The sequence below is a fragment of the Acinonyx jubatus genome, chromosome A1 (assembly GCF_027475565.1).
Source record: "Acinonyx jubatus isolate Ajub_Pintada_27869175 chromosome A1, VMU_Ajub_asm_v1.0, whole genome shotgun sequence".
Classification (NCBI taxonomy): Eukaryota; Metazoa; Chordata; class Mammalia; order Carnivora; family Felidae; genus Acinonyx; species Acinonyx jubatus.
This window is the reverse complement of record NC_069380.1, coordinates 3293606-3314726: the sequence shown is the minus strand read 5'-3', so window position 1 is coordinate 3314726 and position 21121 is coordinate 3293606. Positions and strand designations below refer to the sequence as shown.

Here is a 21121-nt window from a genome sequence, read left to right as displayed (position 1 = left end):
AGGCTATACCTTCACAGGCAGGTGGGAGCACACTGAATCTGGTGGTGTGGAGCACCAAGGAGGGGGACATGTGGCAATTGTAGGGCCAGGACTCACGGTGTTTCTGGCGTAGGAAACTGGGGTCCATGACATTGACAATGGTATGGTCCTTGGTAACGAATGCTGGGGAGGATCCTCAGTGGCTTCAAGGATTGTTGAACCTAAAGCAGTGCCTCTAGGTCCGGCATTGAGGGACTGAGTCACATGAAAATGGGGGCTGGAGTCAGTGGTATGCACATGCTTTACTGTGGGGGTCAATTGCAAGTGCCTGTGTGGTGGCAGAGATGGGCTACAGGCACCCAGAGAGCGGGAAGGGCTGGGGACGGGGCCAACTGTTGGCAGACATGTAGCTGCTGGCAGTGTGCCCTTGCACTTTGCGGGCTAGTCATGGGCACGGGCATAGTGGCGGGGTCATCTGCATTGACTCAAGCAGCTGCAGGGGGCTGATCCAGCAGCATGAAGGTGTGGAGGTCACACTGGACCCTGGGGCTTGGAGCTTCTGTGGTGAGGTGTGGAGAGACCCACAGTCTTAGAGTCTGTGAGCACAAAAACCAGTGGGGGCCTCAGCACTGAATGCACAGCAGGTCTGCAGGTGAAAGCCACTGGGGCTCCTTGTGGAATCATCCACTGGAGTCCACGATGAGGTTCTCAGTAACAAAATCTGTGGATACTCTGACCTCTGCAAGGGCTGTTGAAGTTCTCGGTGGTGCAGGGTCCTCTGCAGAACAGGCCCCTGGGAGCCATGGTCACTCCTACTGCGTGGCTGATACGGGTAGCCCCTGCTATTCTTTATTCCTAGCCAATACCAATTCCTTTTTATAATCATATCTGCATTCAGTGCTATCAATTGGCCTCTGAGCAACGTTTCACCGCATCTCACAAAATTTGATAAGTTGTGTCTTCATTGTCATTCCGTTCAACTGTTTTGAACTAAACATTTAATTTCCCTTGAGGTTTCTTTAATTTCAATATTAAAGTTTTAAGTATTCTCTTGAGACTTCTTCTCTGACCCACATGTTGTTGAGAAGTATGGAGTTTCATGTCCAAGTATTTGGGGGTTTTCCAGCTATCTTCCCGTTAACGATTCCTAGTTGAATTCCATAGTATTCTGAGAGCAGACATTGCACCATTTCTGTTCTTTTAAATCGGTTCAGATGTGTTTGAGGGCACAGAATGTGATTGATCTTGGCTTGTATTCCATGTAAGCATGAGAAGAATGAGAATTCTCCCTTGCTGGATGAAGTAGTCCATAGATGCCATTATATCCAGTTGATTGATGTTCCACCATATTGTTACTGATTCTCTGCCTGCTGGACTGTCCATTCCTAGGACAGGTCTTGAACTCTCCAGCTCTAATGATGGACTAATACATTGCTCTTTGCAGTACTATTTTTGCCTCATGTATGGTGGTGCCTTTTTCTTAGGTGCGCACACTAAGAGTTGTTATGTCTTCTTAGAGTATTGACAATTTTGCCATTATGTAATGTTTCTCTTTATCCCTTCTAATTTTTCTTGCTCTGAGGCCTGCTCTTTCTGAAATTAACATATCTACGCCAACTTTCTTTAGATGAGTGGAAGCATGGTTTATCTTTCTCCATCTGTTTCCTTTATACGTGTCTTTATATTTAAAGTGTGTTTCTTACAGACAACATACAGTTAGGTCTTGTTTTTTTGTTCACTCTGGCAATCCGTCTGTTTTTTTTCAGTGTGAATTTGGTTGACTTTTCTCCAAAAAGGACCTACATATGGCCAACAGACACATGAAAAGATGCTCAGCCTCACTCACCATCAGGGAAATGCAAATCCAAACCATGATGGACATCATTGTGCACCTGTCAGGATGGCTACAATCAAAAAGACAAAAAATAACAAGTATTGGAGAGGATGTGGAGAAAAAGAAACCCTCAGACGCAGTGGGTGACAGTGCTAACTGGTGCAGCTACCCCGGAAACAGTATGGAGTTTCCTCAAAATGTCAAAAGTAACACTGTAGCACTTTGTGCTGCAAGCGTCTTGGACCGACACAACACGCCTCATCCCTGCTCCGCATTTCATGTATCATCGCTGTCATTTCACTTATTCATAAGCCACATAATTGAGTATGTTTTGCTATTATTGTTTTGAACAAACTGTTATCTGTTTGATCAGCTAAGAGTAAGACAAATGTAAGTTTTTATTTTACTTTTGCGTCCTCATTTTTCAAGATCTTCCTTTCTCCACACAGATCCAAGTTTCTGGCCTCTATCATTTTCCTTCTCTCTGAAGAAATTCTTGTATTTCTTTTTATTTATTTATTTTTTTGGGGGGGGTGGAGGAGAAGGTTTCAAAGTGTATAGTTTATTTTAGAGTATTTTACATCCAAATTAGTTAGCACATAGTGCAACAATGATTTCAATAGATTCCTCAATGCCCCTGACCCATTTAGCCCATCCCCCCTCCCACAACCCCTCCAATAACCTTCTGTTTGTTCTCCATATTTAAGAGTCTCTTCTGTTTTGTCCCCCTCCCTGTTTTTATATGATTTTTGTTTCCCTTCCCTTATGTTCATCTGTTTTGTCTCTTAAAGTCCTCATATGAGTGAAGTCATATGATTTTTGTCTTTCTCTGACTGACTAATTTCACTTAGCATAATACCCTCCAGTTCCATCCACGTAGTTGCAACTGGCAAGATTTCATTCTTTTTGATTGCCGAGTAATACTCCATTGTATATATAGACCACATCTTCTTTATCCATTCATCCATCAATGGACATTTGGGCTCTTTCCATACTTTGGCTGTTGATAGAGCTGCTATAAACATGGGGTGCATGTGTCCCTTCAAAACAGCACATCTGTATCCCTTGGATAAATACCTAGTAGTGCAATTGCTGGGTCGTAGGGTAGTTCTATTTTTAGTTTTTTGAGGAACCTCAAGACTGTTTTCCAGAGTGGCTGCACCAGCTTGCATTCCCAAAAAATTCTTGTATTTCTTACGAGTCAGATACACTGGTAACACATTCTCTCATGGTTGGTTTGTCTGAGGAAGTGTTTGTTTCTCTTTCACTTTTTGAAGGGTAATTTTACGTAATTCTAGGTTGGTGTTTTGTTTTTTTGTTTTTGTTTTTTTTTTCCTACCTTGCAACGTTTCTGAGAAGTCATATGTAATTCTCATCCTTGTTCCTCTCTATAGGTAAGATATAGGTAAGATTTTCCTCTGACTTCTTTCAAAAATTGTTTTCTATCTTTGGTTTTCTAAAGTTTGAATATGATATGCTTACTGTAGAATTTTTAGCATTTATCCTGTTTGGTGTTCTCTGAGCTTCCCAGATCTGTGCTGTGGTGTCTGACATTAATTGAGGTAATTCTGTCATTATTACTTCAAATATTTCTTCTGTTTTTTTGTTTTGTTTTGTTTTTTTCTATCTTCTTCTGGTATTCCCATTAAGCATCTGTTATAACTTCTGTAGATGTCCCACTGTTATTTAGATATTCTGGGTTTTTTTCCTTCCTTACTTTTCAGTTTTGGAATTATCTCCCTTCATATCCTCAAACTCAAATGTTTTTTTTTTCCCTTCAGCTTTCTTCAGTCTACTAATGAGCTTATCCAAAGCACCCATCATTTCTGTTAGTGACTTTTTGATCTCCATTATTTGTTTTTGACTTCTCTTAGAATTTTCATTTCATTGTTGACCTTATTTATCTGCTTTTTCATGTTGTCTATTTCCCCCATCAAAGCCCTCAATGTATTCATCATACTTTTAAAAATATCTGCCATAGCTGACTCCGGTGCTGATGTTTGCTCAGCCTCTTCAAATTATATTTTTTGGTTTTAGCCTAGCATTAACTTTTCAAAACATTTTTTTGAATGTTTATTTATTTTTGAAAGAGAGACAGAATGCAAGCAGGGGAGAGGGGTAGAGAGACAAGGAGACACAGAATCGGAAGCAGGCTCCAGGCTCCGAGCTGTCCGCACAGAGCCCGACGCGGGGCTCAAACTCACGAACGGTGAGATCATGACCTGAGCTGAAGTCGGATGCTCAACCGACTGAGCCACCCAGGCGCCCCATAGCCTAGCATTCACTTTTTGTTGAAAGTTGAACATGAGGCACTGGGTGAAAGCAAATGTAGTAAGTAGGCCTTTGGTCATGTAGTGGTAAGGTGTGCAGGAAGGGGGAGCATCCTCTAGTCTCTTGGTCAGCCTGCGTCCCTAGCTCAGGTCCCCCTGCCTCATGTGGTGAAGGATGGCTAGAGGAGCCTTGAGTTGGATATTTCGTTCTCCCGTATGGAAGGATACAGGGAGCTGGAATTGGCAATTTCCCTTCCCTGAGTCAGCTAGCCACTGACATAGTCCCAGCAGGTTAGGCTCTGATCTGGAGTTGACACAAAAGTGTGAGATTGCCCCTCATGCTGGGTTTCTCTGGAGTGTTTTCCTCTCTCACATGTGATTGCTGCCCAACACATTGCTGCCCATATTATAGCCGTGAACAATGTGTTTTGGTTTCTGATTTATATTTATAACTGTTATATGCTATGCAATCTTCTTCCTCTGTTTGATTTTCTTTATGAAGCCCCAATAATTAGGAAAGGCTACATTTTTGTTGTGGAAGTGGCCATTATTATTAGAACCATATATTAGAATAATGGATTTAGTTCATGCTTTATTTTTTTTTATTTTCTAAACTCCAATCAATCATACAGTTATCTCATTTCTTTTTTTTTTAATTTGTTTAAGTTTATTTATTTTTGAGACAGAGAGAGAGCAAGTGAGCGTGAGCTGGGGAGGGGCAGAGAGAGAGGGAGACACAAAATCGGAAGCAGGCTCCAGGCTCCGAACTGTCAGCACAGAGCCTGACGCGGGGCTCGAACTCACGAACCATGAGATCAAGACCTGAGCCGAAGTCGGATGCTCAACCCACTGAGCCACCGAGGTGCCCCAAGTGATCTCATTTCTTTTTTCTCTCTTTTCATTTTTTTTCTATCACCCAACTTCAGACAACAATATTATTTCTCTTAATGCCCAGCCTTGTACTTCTCTTACGGGAATTTTGGGCATGATATGACCTAGAATCTTTGTCTCTCAAGTATTACAGATGAAGCAATCAGCACATTCTCTGCACCCTCGATATAACATTTACTTTTCCTCAACTACCATACTTCCGGTGGTTCTACAGACACATACAATGTTTGCTCATTTTCAGTCCCTGTGGTTGCAGGACAGCTTCCCTAATTATTTTCTTGTCTGCCTGACATGTCTGGCATTTGCAGACAACTCGTCCTCAGCTTCACTAACAAGGACTCATAGGAACATGAGTATCTGATTTTTTTTTTTTTTTGGTAGTCAACCCAGTTTGCTTGGTGCTTTTATGCTTTAAGAATACTTTCAGAATTACCTGTGTTCCTTCGTTTTCCCTTCAAGTTTCCCAGAGCCACCTGTCCAATGCCTTCGTACCAACCAGGAAAGGGGGCTCCTTCCCAGCAGTCGCAGTCCTGTGTGCATAGTCCTTGGCGAGGAGGAGGATGGGACATGTTCTGTATGATTTCAATAGTTTGAAATTTGGTGACACTTGCGTTAAGGCCCAGAATAGGGCCCATTGCAGTGTATATCTCAAGTGCATTGACAAGTTAAGTGCAGTGTTCCAGATGTATGAATTAGGTCAAATGTGTTGCATGTGCTATTCAAATATTCTATGTATGATCTTTTTTTTGTCTGTTTCATTAACAAGAGTAGGGTGATAAAGACTATGATTGTGGACTTCTCCATTTCTCTTTTCAGTTTCTTCAGTTTTTACTTTATGTATTTTAAGGTTATCTTATTAGCTTCAAACAAATTCAGAATTGTATCTACCAGTAGACGGACCATTTCATCCTCATGAAATGTCTCTGATACTGCTTCTCACCTTAGATTCAGCCTTGTCTGGCATTAGCACAGTCATTAAAGCTTGTTTTGGTTAGTCTTTATGTTGTATCATTTACATCCTTTAACTTTTAACCTATATTTAAAGCTTATCTCTGATAAACGGCAGATATTGGAGAGTTTAAAAAATTGTAAACCCTTGCCTTTTAATTGAAGCATTTACTTAATCTTACATCTATAAAATATTTACTCGTTATCCTCTACTCTTTGCTTTTTTATTACTCTGTTGAATTACTTAAGTCAATCAAATATTTATGATTCTGTTCTTTATTTCATTTTTCTTGTCTATAGTTTTATTAGTATATTACTCTACAGATTTAAACATAAATCCTAAATGGAATAAGGCTGCTCTAAATAATGTTTATCACTTCTTCATCAATGCAAAGGATGAATTCCATCAGCCTCTTTCTACTTTAGTATTACTAATATCATGTACTTTCATTGTACCTATATTTTCAAGTCTATGACATTATTATTATCTTTGTGGAGACAAATCATCATTTAGATTTACTAATATATTCACTTTTTTTCATTGTTCTTCATTCCTTTCTCTGTTCCCGTGTTTCCACCATCATCCTATTGCTTGAAGACCTCCCTGATTCTGTCTTTCATCGTAGGTCTGAGGGCAATACATCATACCAACTTCTGTGTGTGTAAAGGACTTCATTTTCAGGTTTTTTTCCTAAATAAAGGATTCTGGATTGACGATTATTTTCTTTCAGCATGTTAAAGTTGCCATTTCCTTTTCTTTATGCTTAGATTATTTCTATTGAGAACTCAGCTCTCAGTCACTCCTTTTAATGTAATAGGTCTATTTTTCTTTGGATGATTGCAAATTTCCTCTTTGTCTTTTAGCAGGTTTATTATGCTGCTGATGTGCAGATATGTGTGCTTTTTTTTTCCTTTTTAACTTAACTTGCTTTTTAACTTAACTCCATAGTTTTTCTTTAATCTTTGACTTGTGTCTTTTATCAGTTTAAAAAATTCTCAGCTCTTCTGTTCTCAAATATTGTTTCTATTCCATGGCCTCTCTCTCTGGAACTGAGAATAGATACATTTTAGATCCTTCACAATATCTTCTATGTACTTTCTATACTGTTTTTCTTTTCATTTTTAAAGTTTCTTTCTATCCTTCATAAGGGAGTCTTTTCTCCAAGATCTATCCTCCAGCTTCCTTGCCCTCTGTCCTGGGTCTGACCTGATGCTGAGACTGTTTATTGAGTTGCTGTTTTCAGTGATTTTATTTTATAGCTCTATAATTTCCATTTGATTGATTGAATATATCCGCATCATCTGATAAAAACTTCCAGCTTGTCATCTATTTACTTGAACAAATTAATCCAACAACTCCATCACCTGTGGAGCTGCTGCTAGTGTCTATTTTTTCTCTTTGTTTTTGATTACCTGGTTTTATCTCCTAAGAGCTTGATGATACATTACTGAATGGAGGATACTGTGTCTACATATGTAAAGACTTCACAGATATTATCCTTCATCTAGGGCTTATTTCCTTTGATCTGGAAGATACTTAGAATTCCTATTCTAAGTTCAGATGAACTTGACCCATTCCAAGATAGATGTTTCAAACTGGGTTTCTATCTCAGGGAAGGATAATCTATTTCTTATTTTGCCTTTCTCCTAGAAAACAGTCTTTCATGGAACTCATCTTGTTATGGAAACTGGTCTGGATCACCCGGGAGAAGAACCAAGTGGCACTCGGAGATCTTGGAAGGCAGGAGGTTTATTTTACATGGGTGGGATCAGAGGAGATCATTCTCTAGAGGTCTGAGCCCAGAGCATCAACAGAAGGGACAATTTATAGTCTGTTACTTCTGCATTCATCATTAGTAGTAATTTGGCACCTGAGGCAAGCAGGGTGGGAACAAGAACCCAGAAGGGAAGTCTTCAGGCAGGGACTGAAATTCCCTTGTCAGTCCTGTTGGCCATCATATAACAGATTTTTCCCTAACAATCTGAAAGCCCCACAGTGTTACATGACCCCTCCTCTTTATCTTGTCCTGAACTTTGGTGTTTGCATTCTCAGCCAAATGCTGAATTACATGCTTTGATTTGCATGGAATTGTCACCTTAGTTCTGCTTGACTCCTTGGCTTCTCACCTGCCATCTCCCCTCACCCCCATCTAACTTAAGAATCAGCAAGTGCTTCCATGAAAAATAACAGACTTGGCTTTCTGCGATTACCTTTTTGTCTGGCTTTACCGTTCTCAAATCCGGGCTGCCTTGGTACCTCTAGATTTCAACCTTCGTCTCCCCATATCTGTGGAATTTCTGCAGTTCTGAAATGTCCTCACTGCTCTCACCTTATCCTCTCAGACTCTCATCCTTAGATATTGACAGGTAGCTGGATGAGAGAAGCGGTGAGCCCCAGTAGACTCACCTCAATGCCATTTTCCTGCTCTAAGCTTCTTGGTCACTCAAGTTATAGGTACCTTGGCCGTTCTCTGGGGCCTTCGGAAGATTGTGGCTGTGGTTTCAATTTTATCATCTTTTGATAATGTTCCACTATGGTTAGGCTGATCAAAACTTAACCGTCATGGCCAAAAGCAAAGATCCTGACCATTTCATGCTGGTGCCTCTACGCCTACCTACGGGACAGTCCCCATCACATCTCACCTGGAATATGGCAGTAACTTCACAACTGGTCAATCTGCTTTTACAGTCTATTCTTGGCAGAGCAGCCGGGGTGAAGCACAGAAACGTAGAGTTCTCAGGGATTTGAGGGGGAAAAAAACACACGCCAATTCTGCAGGACCCTGAATGATACGCCCCAGAATCCTACTATTCCCCCACTCTACCCTGCTCAGCTGCACTGGCCTCATCACTCCTCCTGAAACACCAGGTACCCTGCTACATTGGAGCTTTTACATCAGCAAATCCCTCTTCCTTGAATGTCCTTCCCTCACATGGCTCATGGCTAATTCCTTCACTTCCTTCAAGTCTTTGCTTCCTCATTTTTCCTCAGCCTGGTGCTTTTGGCTCCCCTCACTGGATTCCCCTGTATTCTTTTCCTCATCCATACTATTGACCACTTTCTACCATAACATGAAATTCGCTGCTTATCTTATGTATTGCTTTTCTCTCCATCTAGATCCTATCCTAGTCCCAGCTAGAAAGGGAGCTCGAGAAGGACTAGAATGTATATTTAAAAAAAAACATTGATTAAAAAAATGATATGTTGCAGCACTCAGAGTAACCTCAAATATAAGATAAATGATGAACACATAGAAATATTTTCATAGAGAAGGGCAATCAAAATAATCTAATAATTAGGAAATTTAATTCACTCATTATTTATTGAATATCAACTACACACCAGAGTACCAAAATAATAATAAACAAGACAAACCCTTGACGCTTAAAAACCTTTCTCTGAAAGGAATGTGTATGTATGTGCACACAACGTATACATAACATCAAGTTGTCGCGGTATATACTTTATTTTTAAATTTTTATTATCTATTCTTTTATTTTATTGAAGTATCTAATTCACATGCAATGTTATATTAGTTTCAGAGTGATTAGAGCACAGTGATTAGAATCAGAGGGATTCAACAATTCTATACACTAAGCTATGCTCCCCAGGGTAAGTAATTAATTGCCATCTGTCACCATACAATATTATTACGACATCATTTACTGCATTTCCCATTCTGTACTTTTTATTCCCATGACTCATTTATTTTATAACTGGAAGTTATTTTATAACTGGAATTCTTAAACTCCTTCACTTATTTTGCCCATCTTCCCAACCCCCTCCCCTCTGGTATTTGTTCTATTTATGATTCTGATTCTGTGTTTGTTTGTTCATTTGTTTTTTGGTTTTTTTTTTTAGATTCCACATATAAGTGAAATCATATGGAATTTCTCTGTCCGACTTCTTTCATTTAGCACAATACCCTCTGGGTCCATCCTTGTCCACAAATGGCAAGATCTCATTCTTTTTTATGGCTGACTGATGTATGTAAATACGTGTCCATTGGTAGATGAATGGACAAAGAAGACATCGTACACTTTAAATATCTTACAATCTCATTTGTCAATTGTAGCTTAATAAAACTGAAAAAAAAAAGAAAAAGAATTATTAGCTACTTTCCCAGTATTCTCGAAATGATTGTGAATGTTCCCTCCTAGCTCTAGGAATTCCTCCTCCCATTTCCACCGAAGAAAAGATGGTGAGTATCATCTTTTTAAAGTCAGAGTCATGACTATCTCCCCTCAGAACTCTAATTAGCTGTGTCCCGTGTCACCCAAGAAAGCTGCAACACATATCAATTTTCAGGAAGCACTTACATTCAATAAAAAGGAAGCTAAACTCCGAAAGATGGTTTGTAAAGCCCATTTGATCATAAGTTGATGGTTTTTAAAATTTTCCAGAAGTTACTATCTACTCCTACTTCCGGTGGGTTGGAGAGTTCCAACATAACAGCTCAGATACATCTTCAAATCTTAGGACACGTCCAATGCTTGCAATCTCCCAAGGCTAATGTGTTTCTTCTCACACAATCCCAATTCTGTAATTCCGATACCTATAACCTTTAGAGCGCTCCACCAATAAGGCATAAGACAAAGGGAAATTGAGGTCGTGACAATATTTTTTCTCCAGAAAAGCCTTCTACAAGGAAGACATAGCTGAATGACACGGCAGGAAATCTCAAGCAATTATGTAATATGTGGCTTTGACATACACTCCCCTGAACACAGATCATCAAGTCAAATTTAAATCTGTACATGTCCTCTGGTTAACAGCTTCTGAAATGTTTTCAAAATAACTGGTCATCAGATTTGTCTAATTAGAAACATTTCTCAGTTCCTTTCTCTGTGAGGCAGCTGTGTTAGCCTCAAGGCAGCTCTAGAGTGTTCCGTGGGACCAGTGACAACAGCAGGAGGAGTCTGGCATCTACAGACATGCAGCGAAGGCGAGTACCCTTGCACAGCTGTGGCATTAGGCATCGCGGTGTGCTTAATCTTACCGACAGTTGTCATCTTCAAAAGTAGGCAGAAAGAGGGAAAGAAAGCATGCCAAATATGAACGACCAAAATGATGGACGGTTTCTCCCCGTGTGATCCACGGGCAACACCATCTCACCATTAGTTTCTGATTATTGCTAACAAGGCAGTTCCCTGGGATTTATTCAGTTATTGAATCAGATTTTCTGGGTGTCCTAGGAAATCTTCATGTAGGAAGCCCACCAGGTGAATCTCATGATCACTAAAGTTAAAAACAACAACTGACAGAGCTTACCAAACAACAACAACAACAACCCCGGTGACCTCTAACATCTGTTGATGGCGAGTGGTGTTGACTCATTCTTCCTCTGTTCAATCTCAAGTTCAATTTTTATAAATAGAGATGCTTTTGTTTATACTCCGTCTTTTAGTTTTTGCTCAGTGTTCTGGGAATATGTCGGTAGGAAAACCCTTGGATGTGCTATAGATGTATTTTGGAAGAAAACACTCGGCTATGTTTATCCCAGTGAAATGAGAAAATACTGAAGACTGAGATGCCAAGGAGTATAAAAGAATTAGCATTCACATTTATATTTAGGGCCAAAACATAGGCTAGACAGCTAGAAACATTTTGGCAGTGTTTAATATGAAGTTGAACATAATAGAAGTGGTTTCAAAATATTTGTACAGGGGGAAGCCCATGGCTGCAAGGTAGCAATCAATCATCACCATCAATATTTGGATTAGGCCCCTTTGCGTTACTATTTATTTCAGTAAATTCTCAAAACAGTCTGAATGGACTCTGGACAGATTTTTCTTCTCCCGATATGATTTTCTTTGTCCTCTCCAGTGTCCCAATTCCAGTAATTGTCACATTCAGCCACTCCTTCGTTTATGCCAACAACTTTGAAGTTGTCCGTAACTGCCATCTCTCGCGCGCCTCTTTCCCTCCCTGCCCTCTGACACACCCGTGTCTGATGGGTTAGATTCATTCGCTCAGAAGACTGCTTAGATTGGCGTAAATACCTGATAGGTGAAGATAAAAAGCCTAAAGCAACACCTCATGTGTTATAGACCTCTCAGTAGCTAGATGATTAAGCTCAAATATCTGTCATTCCTTTACGTAAAACAACAAAGTGACAAAAATAGTGTCGCATTGACCAGGAAAATGATTTGAAGGGATTTACAAATGACATCATATTGCTGACTTTGCTGTTCCTACTGGGGTGGTTTTAGGATGCAGACTCCTGTTCACCTTTACAAATACTGTCTGGTAGCCTATGTCCCACTGATTCTTCCAGATTCATTCTGCTGGATATAAATGACCTCAGCAAACACCCCGTCCCATCAGCACACACGTATTACTTTTACATCGACATTCACCTGTTTGCCCAACGTTTACCATTTCTCAGATTTTAGTTTGTAGATTACCTTCCCCTCTCTGTTTTACCTATCTTTCTTCTGGGTTGTTTTTCTGCCTTTCGTATGCGGGGCTGCATCGTCCTTAATGGTTATGCTTCCTTTGGTACCCTCAGTGGATCTGGGGTTATTTATCTAAGCCTGTCTGGCAGTGGTACCTAGAAACCTGACAGTGCTCTCTCTCCAGAAACAAAAATTCGAAGAATTTATTGGAAGCATATCACTTTATCAAGCAAGCTCTTTAAGCTGAAAGCAAGAGGCCCCATAGGATAATTCAAATCTACATGAAAAGCAAAGAGTTCAGCCAATGGTAATCACTAAGGTAATTCTAAAACTTATTCTATTAACTTATTTCAAAAGCAGTAACGTCAAGTAATATGTATGGAATTGGACGTCTAAAATACAGATATGTAACATCTTGACAATAACAGTACAAAACAGATGGGTGGGAGGAAAGCTGTGTTAAAGGGAATGACACAACACGGTGTAGTGAAATTACAGGAACAAATGGAAAATAACAAGGTTAATACAACAAACTCTATACACATATGCTTGCTCTCTTTCCCTGAAGGGAATACAATTATTCAAGTTAATAATTATACCAATGCATATTTGGGCCTTTAACATACACAGATGTTATGAATAAATGATAGCACAGAAAATAGGATGAGTTAATAGAAGTACAGAGAAGTAATGTTTCTATAACATACTGGAATTAAATTAGTGGAAGCCTGAATTTAATATTAATTAATTAGGAAGTATATTGTAAGCCATGGAACAACTACTCATGAAATAACCAAAAAAAATGCAGATTGAAAAATAATTAAAGGAATTAGTACGTTACCCTAGAAAATATCCATTAATGTAAAAGAAAGTGGGAAAGGAAAAAATAGGAATAAAAAAACATGACACACATAGCAAACGAAAAGTAAGATGTGAAAAGTAAATGCAACTATATCAATAATAACATTAAATGTGAATAAATTGAGGGGCACCTGGGTGGCTCAATAGGCTAAGCATCTGACTTCAGCTCAGGTCATGATCCCTTCCTGGTTTGTGAGTTCGAGCCCCGCATCTGGCTCTGTGCTGACAGCTTGGGGCCTGGAGCCTGCTTTGGATTCTGTGTCTCCATCTCTCTCTGCTCCTCTCCTGCTCTCTCTCTCTCTCTCTCTCTCTCATGAATAAACATTTAAAAAAATTAATGCGAATGAATGAAAAAATTGAATGAAAAGGCAAAGATTGTCAGACTCAGTTTAGAAAATATAAGATCTAACTTGTGCTGTATACACTTTACATTAGAAGACAAATAGGTTGAAAATAAACGGATAGAAGGGACGAAAAGGTACATTTTATAGTGATGAAAGCTAAAAATCTATAAGGAAAAGATAACAATTATAATGTTATATTCACCTATTACCAAATCCTCAAAATATATGAAAAAGTCTGAGTAAAGAGAAAAACTGATAATGTCATATAATAGTTGGAGACTTGAATAATGGATAGAAAAACTAAGCACATCAACAGGGAAATAGAACATGTGCACAACACTATCTATAAACCAAACTTAACAGAAATCTATAGAACACTGCACCCAACAGCACAATACACACTGTTCTCAAGTGCACATAGAATTACAGGATTGACTATATAGTAGACCATAAAACAACTCATTAAGTTTACAAGGATTGAAATCATACAAAATATGTTCTCTGACCACAATAGAATAACATTAGAAATTTATAGCAGAAAGAAATTTGGAAAATTCACAAACATATAAAAATTAAATAGCATATTCCTAAATAATAAATGAATCAAAGAAAAAAAAATAAGGGAAGTTGGAAAATACTTTGAGATACATGAAAATAAAGACACAACATGCCAAACATTGGGATGCAGCTAAAGCAGAGTTCAGAAGGGAATTTATAGGTGTAAAGGCATACGTGTATATACGTGAAACATCTCAAATCAATAACCTAAATTTCTATCTTAAGATACTAGAAAAATACCAAAAAACATCCTAGGAAAGAAGAAGGAAGGCAATGATAATGGTTAAAGCATCAATAAATGAAATTCAAGATAGAAAATTAATAGATAAATCAATGAAACCAGAAGTTGGTTCTTCACGAAGATTGACGAAATTGACAAACCTTCAGCTAGATTGACCAAAAAAAAAAAAAAAAAAAAAAAAAGAAAGAAAAGAAAATTCAAACTACTAAAATCAGGAATGAAATAGGAGACATCAATACAGACATTAGAGAAACATGATGATAAAAAATACTATGAACAATGGTAGGCAAACAAATTGGATAAATTAGATGAAATGGAAAGATTCCTACAAGAAACACATTATAAAAACTGACTCAAGAAGAAATAAAAACCCTGAATAACAAGGAAAGTATAACAACTAAGCAAGTGTAACAAGAATTGAATTAACAGTCAAAAGACTTCACACAAAGAAAAGCCCAGTATCAAATGGTTTCACTGGTGAATTCTATGAAACTTTTAAAGAAGAATTAATACCAATTCTTTACAGAGGCTCAAAAAATAAAGAATTGAGGGGCGTCTTGGTGGCCCAGTCGGTTGAGCGTCCGACTTCAGGTCATGATCTCACAGGTCGTGGGTTTGAGCCCCGTGTCGGGCTCTGTGCTGACAGCTCAGAGCCCAGAGCCTGCTTCAGAATCTATGGCTCCCTCTCTCACTCTTTGTCCCTCCCCTGCTCATGCTCTGTCTTTCTCTCTCTCAAAAATAAATAAACATTAAAAAAATAAAAAATAATAATAATAAAGAATTGAAACCCTTCCTACCTCATTCTATGAGGTCAATATTCTCCTGATATCTAAATCAGGCAAAGACATTAAACAAAAGAACTGTAGACAATATCACTTATTAATATAGATGCAAAAAATCCTCAGCAAAATACAAACAAATTTAATCTACTAACATATAAAAAGTATTACACACCATGACAAAGTGACATTAATCCCAAGAATGCAAGGTGTTTTTATATCTGAAAATAAATTAATCTATCTTGTCAATAGGATAATAACAAAAACACTATCATCTCAATAAACATGAATTTAACCTGATAAATTCAAATTTAACCTGTGGGCATCTATGAAAAGCCCACAGCAAACATCTTTTTGTGAAAGACTCAATGCTTCCCCCTAAGATAAGAAACAATACAATGATGTCTGTTCTCACCACTTCTATTCCAGCTCCTACAAAAGATTCTAGCTGGACAAAAAGACAAAGAAAATAAGTCATCCCAATCAGAAAGGAAGAAGCAAAACTATCTCTACTCCATAGTTGACATGATCTTGTATATAGAAAATCCCAAGGAATTCACAAAAATCATAGAACTAATAAACAAATTAGTAACATTACAGGGTACAATATTGGAATACAAAGATCAATTGTATTTCTCTAAACCAACAATAAAAGATCTGAAAATTAAAATAAGAAAACAATTCTATTTATAATAGCATTAATGGTATAAAATACTTTATTTCTTTTTCTTAGGTATTTTGTTTCTGAAATTTATTTTAAGATAAAATTATCCAAAGGAGTGAAAAATTTATCCTCTGAAAGCTGCAAAGTATTGCTGAAAAATTAAAGAAAACCTAAATAAATGGAAAGATAGCCCATGTTCATAGATCAAAAGACTTACTATTGCTCAGATGGCAATGTTCTCTAAATTGATATACAGATTCATCATAATTCTTAACGAAATACCAGCCAGGATTTTTGCAGAATCTGACAAGCTGAACCTAGATTTCATATAGAAAAGGAAGGAAGCTGGGGCGCTTGGGTGGCCTAGTTGGTTGAGCTTCAGACTCTTGATTTTGGCTCAGGCCATTATCCCAGATAATGGAATAATGGATAACGGCTTGTGGGATCAAGCCCTGGGTCTAGCTCTGAACTGAGCATGGAACCTTCTCTCTCTCTCTTCCTCTGCCCCTCTTCCCCACTTTCACTAACTCTCTCTCTCTCTCAAATAAAATTTTGTAAAAAGGGAAAGAACCCAGAATAGCCAAAACAAACTAAGAAAGAACAAAAATGAAGGTTTCACACTTTCTGATTTCAAAACTTATGACAAAGCAACAGTTTTCAAGAGAGTATGTTACTGGTGTAAAGCTAGAAATATGGATCGATGGAATAGAATTGAGAGTCAACAAATAAACCTTAACTTACATTTATGCTTGGTTGACTTGTGACAATGGTTCCAAGAAGATTCAAGGAGGGAAAGAACAATCTTTCCAACAATTGGCTTGGGCCAACTGAACATCCACCTGCAAAAGAATGAAGTTGAATCCCAAGTTCACACCATACACAAAAATTAACTCAAAATAGGTCATATATCTGAATGCAAAGCTAAAACTATGAAACTCCTACAAGAAAAGATAGGATCAATCTTTGTGACATTGAGTTAGGCAAAGTTTTCTTTGATATAATACCAGAAATACAAGCGACAAAAAAGAAATAGAAAAATTGTCTTTTATCAAAATTTAGAACTTTTGTGTTTCAAAGAATACTATCGAGAGAGTGAAAAGAAAACACCGAGAATGAAAAATATTTGCAAGTCATGTATGCTGAAAGACTTATATCTACAATGCATAAAGAACTCTACCAATTACCGAAAAATGAAGCAATTGCACAATAACCCAAAGACCTAAGTAAATATTTCTCCAAACATGTGCAAATGGGCAATAAGCACTTAAGAAGAAGCTCACCATTATTAGTCATTCGGGAAATGCATACCAAAACCACAACAATATGCTACTATATACCCATCCAGGCTATAATCAAGATATGGAAATATAAACATATATCTACACAAACGTGAATGCTTATACTAGGACTTATAATAGCCAAAATGTGGAAACAACCCCAATATATATCAAGTGGTAAATAAACAAGGTATTTTCATATAATGGAATATTATTTGCCAAGAAAGAGGAAAGAAATATTGGTACATGGTACATGCTATATGGAGGAACCTTGAAAACATTATGCTAAATGAAAGAAATCGGTCACAAGAGACCACATACAGCATGGTTCCATTTATGTGAAATGTTGCCTAGGTCTGTGGTTTTTGGGGACAAATAAGGAGGGACTGTTGGATATATACAGTACATTTCTATATTTGTTTACATATTCTGCAAATTCTTTCATTGGTATTTTTAGTTTTCAAGGGTACAGATCTTGATCATATTTTGTGACATTTATACCTCAATATTTCTTGTTTGTTTAGCTTTTAGTATTGCTGTTTTTTAAGACTTAAATTTTCCATGAATTTTACTAAGCTGCAAGTTTAATGACTCTGTTTTGTGGTAAGATATGGCCAGCAATATTATCCATTGTTTTTTTCCCCCAGCAGAGCAGATCAACGTTTTATTATACAGCTTTAGCACCTCACAGGGAGTTGGAATAGGATGACCTAGACTTTTAAGAACAGTTCAAAGAAGGCCTCATTGCACCTCCGAATGACAAACAGACGTGTGCCTCTAAGCTCTCAGACTCTCTAATTTGTGGTCCTCGTGATGAGAGAAAAAACATGGCTATTGACAAAACCAAATGTTCTGGAGGCTACCCTGTACCAGAATCGCCTATTAAAACGTACAATTAATTTAAAAGATTTCTCTGAACGCTTTATGGAAAGTAGTCTGTAAAGTAGCCACAGGGACATATGAGAATCCAATTAGGGTGTCACTGCACTCGGGAGAGAGATGATGATGTTTGATCTAGGGTGTCGCAAAGGAGGCACTGAAACTCAATGGTGGTCGTGAGACTCATATGTGACTATATTGTATTAATGTTTGTGTCCCCACAAATTCATATGATGACGATCTCCAATGTGATGATATTTGGAAGTAGGGCCTTTGGGAGGTAGTTAAGTTTAGGAGAGGTCATGAGAGTGGGGTTGTCATTAGGTTAAGTGTTTATACAAAGAAATACCAGAGAGCTTGCTCTTTTTCTCATCTATGCAGAAAGAAAGATGTGTGTCACGTGGGCATATAGCAAGATGGCAGCTACCTACAGCCCAAGAAAAAAGACTGCAGGATGAACCTATGTTACCAGCTCCTCGAATCCAGCCTCCAGAACTATGAGAAAGTTAGCTTCTATTGTTTCGGACCCCAAGTCTTTGACACTTTGTTGTGACAGCCTGAGCTAAGACAATTATCAGTTTGACATTGTCAGCATCTTCTTATCAGTTAGGTAGATGTGCTTTGGGGATGAAATATTGATGAAAGAGTGAACAAAAAGTGATTGCTACGTGTTCAAACAACTGCATAAACTGTTATTTACTAAAACACAAAAAAATTGGAGGAGCAGATTAAGGAGGAAAATCAAGAATCAGTATTGGATGTATTAAATTCAAAACATCTAAGCGAAGATGTTCAGTAGAAAGTTGTATATTTAAGAGTGGGTCTCAGGCTCAAGGCTAAGGCTAGACATAAGAATCTGAGATGCATCAGTGAATGGTTGATATCGAAAGCATAAGATTGCATGAGATCACCTGCAAAATAAATATGATGGGACAAAATAATAGGTCTGAATCTTGAGTAGCAAAGGTGACTGCAAAAAAGTCACCAGGAAAGTAAGGTGTCCTATAAACTGAGTCATCACATTTTTAAAGGGAAATGTGATCAACTTGGTCAAATATTGCTGAGAAGGTGAGTAGTGAGGATTTCTATTAATTACTGGATGGGCCACAGGAAGATTTGGGGGGAGATTTGGTGATTCCAGAGTATGGTGGGTGAGTACGAAACCTTAATTGGAATAGTTTCAAGAAAGCATAGACCCATAGTGTGTTATTGTATTATGGTAAAGCAGCCGTCTCCTCTCCCCCACCGACCCCCTGGGCCTTTCCTGTCCATCACTTACACCCATCAGAGACACCCGCGCACCCATGCACTTTCATGATTGGAGGACTGAACCATGTGGAAGGATTATAGGCAAAAGGGAAAACAAAGAAAACACAGATTATTTGGATCAAAGACAAAACAATGACTGTTAAAATGTCACTTACCCTAAATATCATTTTTTGAAATATTGACTTATGTTGATATTTTATTTTATTTTTTTAAAATATTTATTTATTTATTTATTTATTTATTTATTTATTTATAAGAGAGAGAGAGAGTGCAGGCTCACAAGCAAGGGAGGGGCAGAGAAAGGGAGACAGAGGGCCAGAAGCAGGCTCTGTGCTGACAGTAGAGAGCACCTAAGTGGGGCTCGAACTCAAGAACCGTGAGATCATGACCTGAGCCTAAGTCAGAAACTTAATCGACTAAGCCACTCAGGCGTCCTGACTTATGCCGAGATTTTAAAGAAATGTAAAGTTGGGGCGCCTGGGTGGCTCAGTGGGTTAAGTTTCCGACTTCGGCTCAGGTCACGATGTCACAGTTCCTGAGTTCGGTACTGCGTCTGGCTCTGTGCTGACAGCTCGGAGCCTGGAGCCTGTTTCAGATTCTGTGTCTCCTTCTCTCTCTGTCCCTTCCCCACTCACGCTCTGTCTCTCTCTCAAAAATAAAATAAAATAAAATAAAATAAAATAAAATAAAATAAACATTAAATTTTTTTTTTAAAGAAATTTAAAGTTAGAAAAGAAAGGAAGGGGCACCTGGGTGGCTCAGTCGGTTAAGCGTCTGACTTCAGCTCAGGTCACCATCTCACGGTCCGTGAGTTTGAGCCCCTCGTGGGGCTCTGGGCTGATGGCTCAGAGCCTGGAGCCTGCTTCCGATTCTGTGTCTCTCTCTCTCTCTGCCCTTCCCCCGTTCATGCTCTGTCTCTGTCTCAAAAATAAATAAACATTAAAAACAAAAAGAAAGGAAAGGAAAAACCCATTAAAAATAGAGGGCAGAAAAAGATGTGTCTTAAAAAAATGCAAATCTATTAAGGGGTAGGTTTTTAGAGGCATTTATTCAACTGTCAGTGATTAACAGGATCATGAAGTTAAAAACAAAAAACAAAAAAGGTCAATAATTTATTGCTATCCGGAATTTAAGGAAAAAGCTCATCACCATCTCTCTCATTTTAGAGAAATATAAACCATTGGTTTGAGGTTAACAAATAGGCTGTAGTGCCATCTACATATGCATTAATAGCCAATATCTAAAAAGTAGTCAAAATCGAGATCTGTTCCAGGAAGGGCAAACAGAAGCTTATTGGTGATAGAAAAAGGCCACTGAGCAAGAGATTACTTTCAGTATGAGTCAAATTCAAGGTACTTCCAGTACCTTGAGGTCAGGAGGCAGGAGAGTTTCGTGTATATCTTAATATGGAAGTGAGACTCCTAAATCCAGAGCTAGTGAAAAGATTTTCAAAGTGTCTTGTACACTGCTGTTTCCCTGATTACAAAGATGTGCCGCTCAGGTGGTTGAAACCCCCCTGCTGGAACTCGTGGCCATTGTAGTCTCTGTGATGTGGGCGGGGCTAAGAGGAATCTTGGCGTCAAGACTCTATGTGGTTTGTGTATACAATGGAATACTACTTGGCAATGAGAAAGAATGAAATCCGGCCATTTGCAGCAACGTGGATGGTACTGGAGGGTATTATGCTAAGTGAAATAAGTCAGGCAGAGAAAGATAGATACCATATATTTTCACTCATTGTGGATCCTGAAAATCTTAACAGAAGACCATGGGGGAGGGGGAGGGAAAAAAACAAGTCACAGGCAGGGAGGGAGGCAAACCATAAGAGACTTAAATACTGAGAACAAACTGAGGGTTGATGGGGAAAGCGGGTGATGGGCAGGGAGGAGGACACTTGTTGGGATGACCACTGGGTGTTGTATGGAAAC

General features: G+C 38.5%; 1 long non-coding RNA gene across 1 annotated transcript in view; it reads right to left on the bottom strand.

The window, feature by feature from the left end:
- LOC113601151 (uncharacterized) overlaps nt 1–20812 on the bottom strand; it is a 28641-nt gene extending 7829 nt beyond the window's left edge. Inside the window, exons 1-2 of the long non-coding RNA XR_008293349.1 lie at nt 20559–20812; nt 16510–16607 (exon numbers count right to left, since the gene is read on the bottom strand). This is a non-coding gene — a long non-coding RNA (uncharacterized LOC113601151). The remainder of the gene's footprint in view (nt 1–16509; nt 16608–20558) is intronic.
- Nucleotides 20813–21121: the final 309 nt, after the last annotated feature.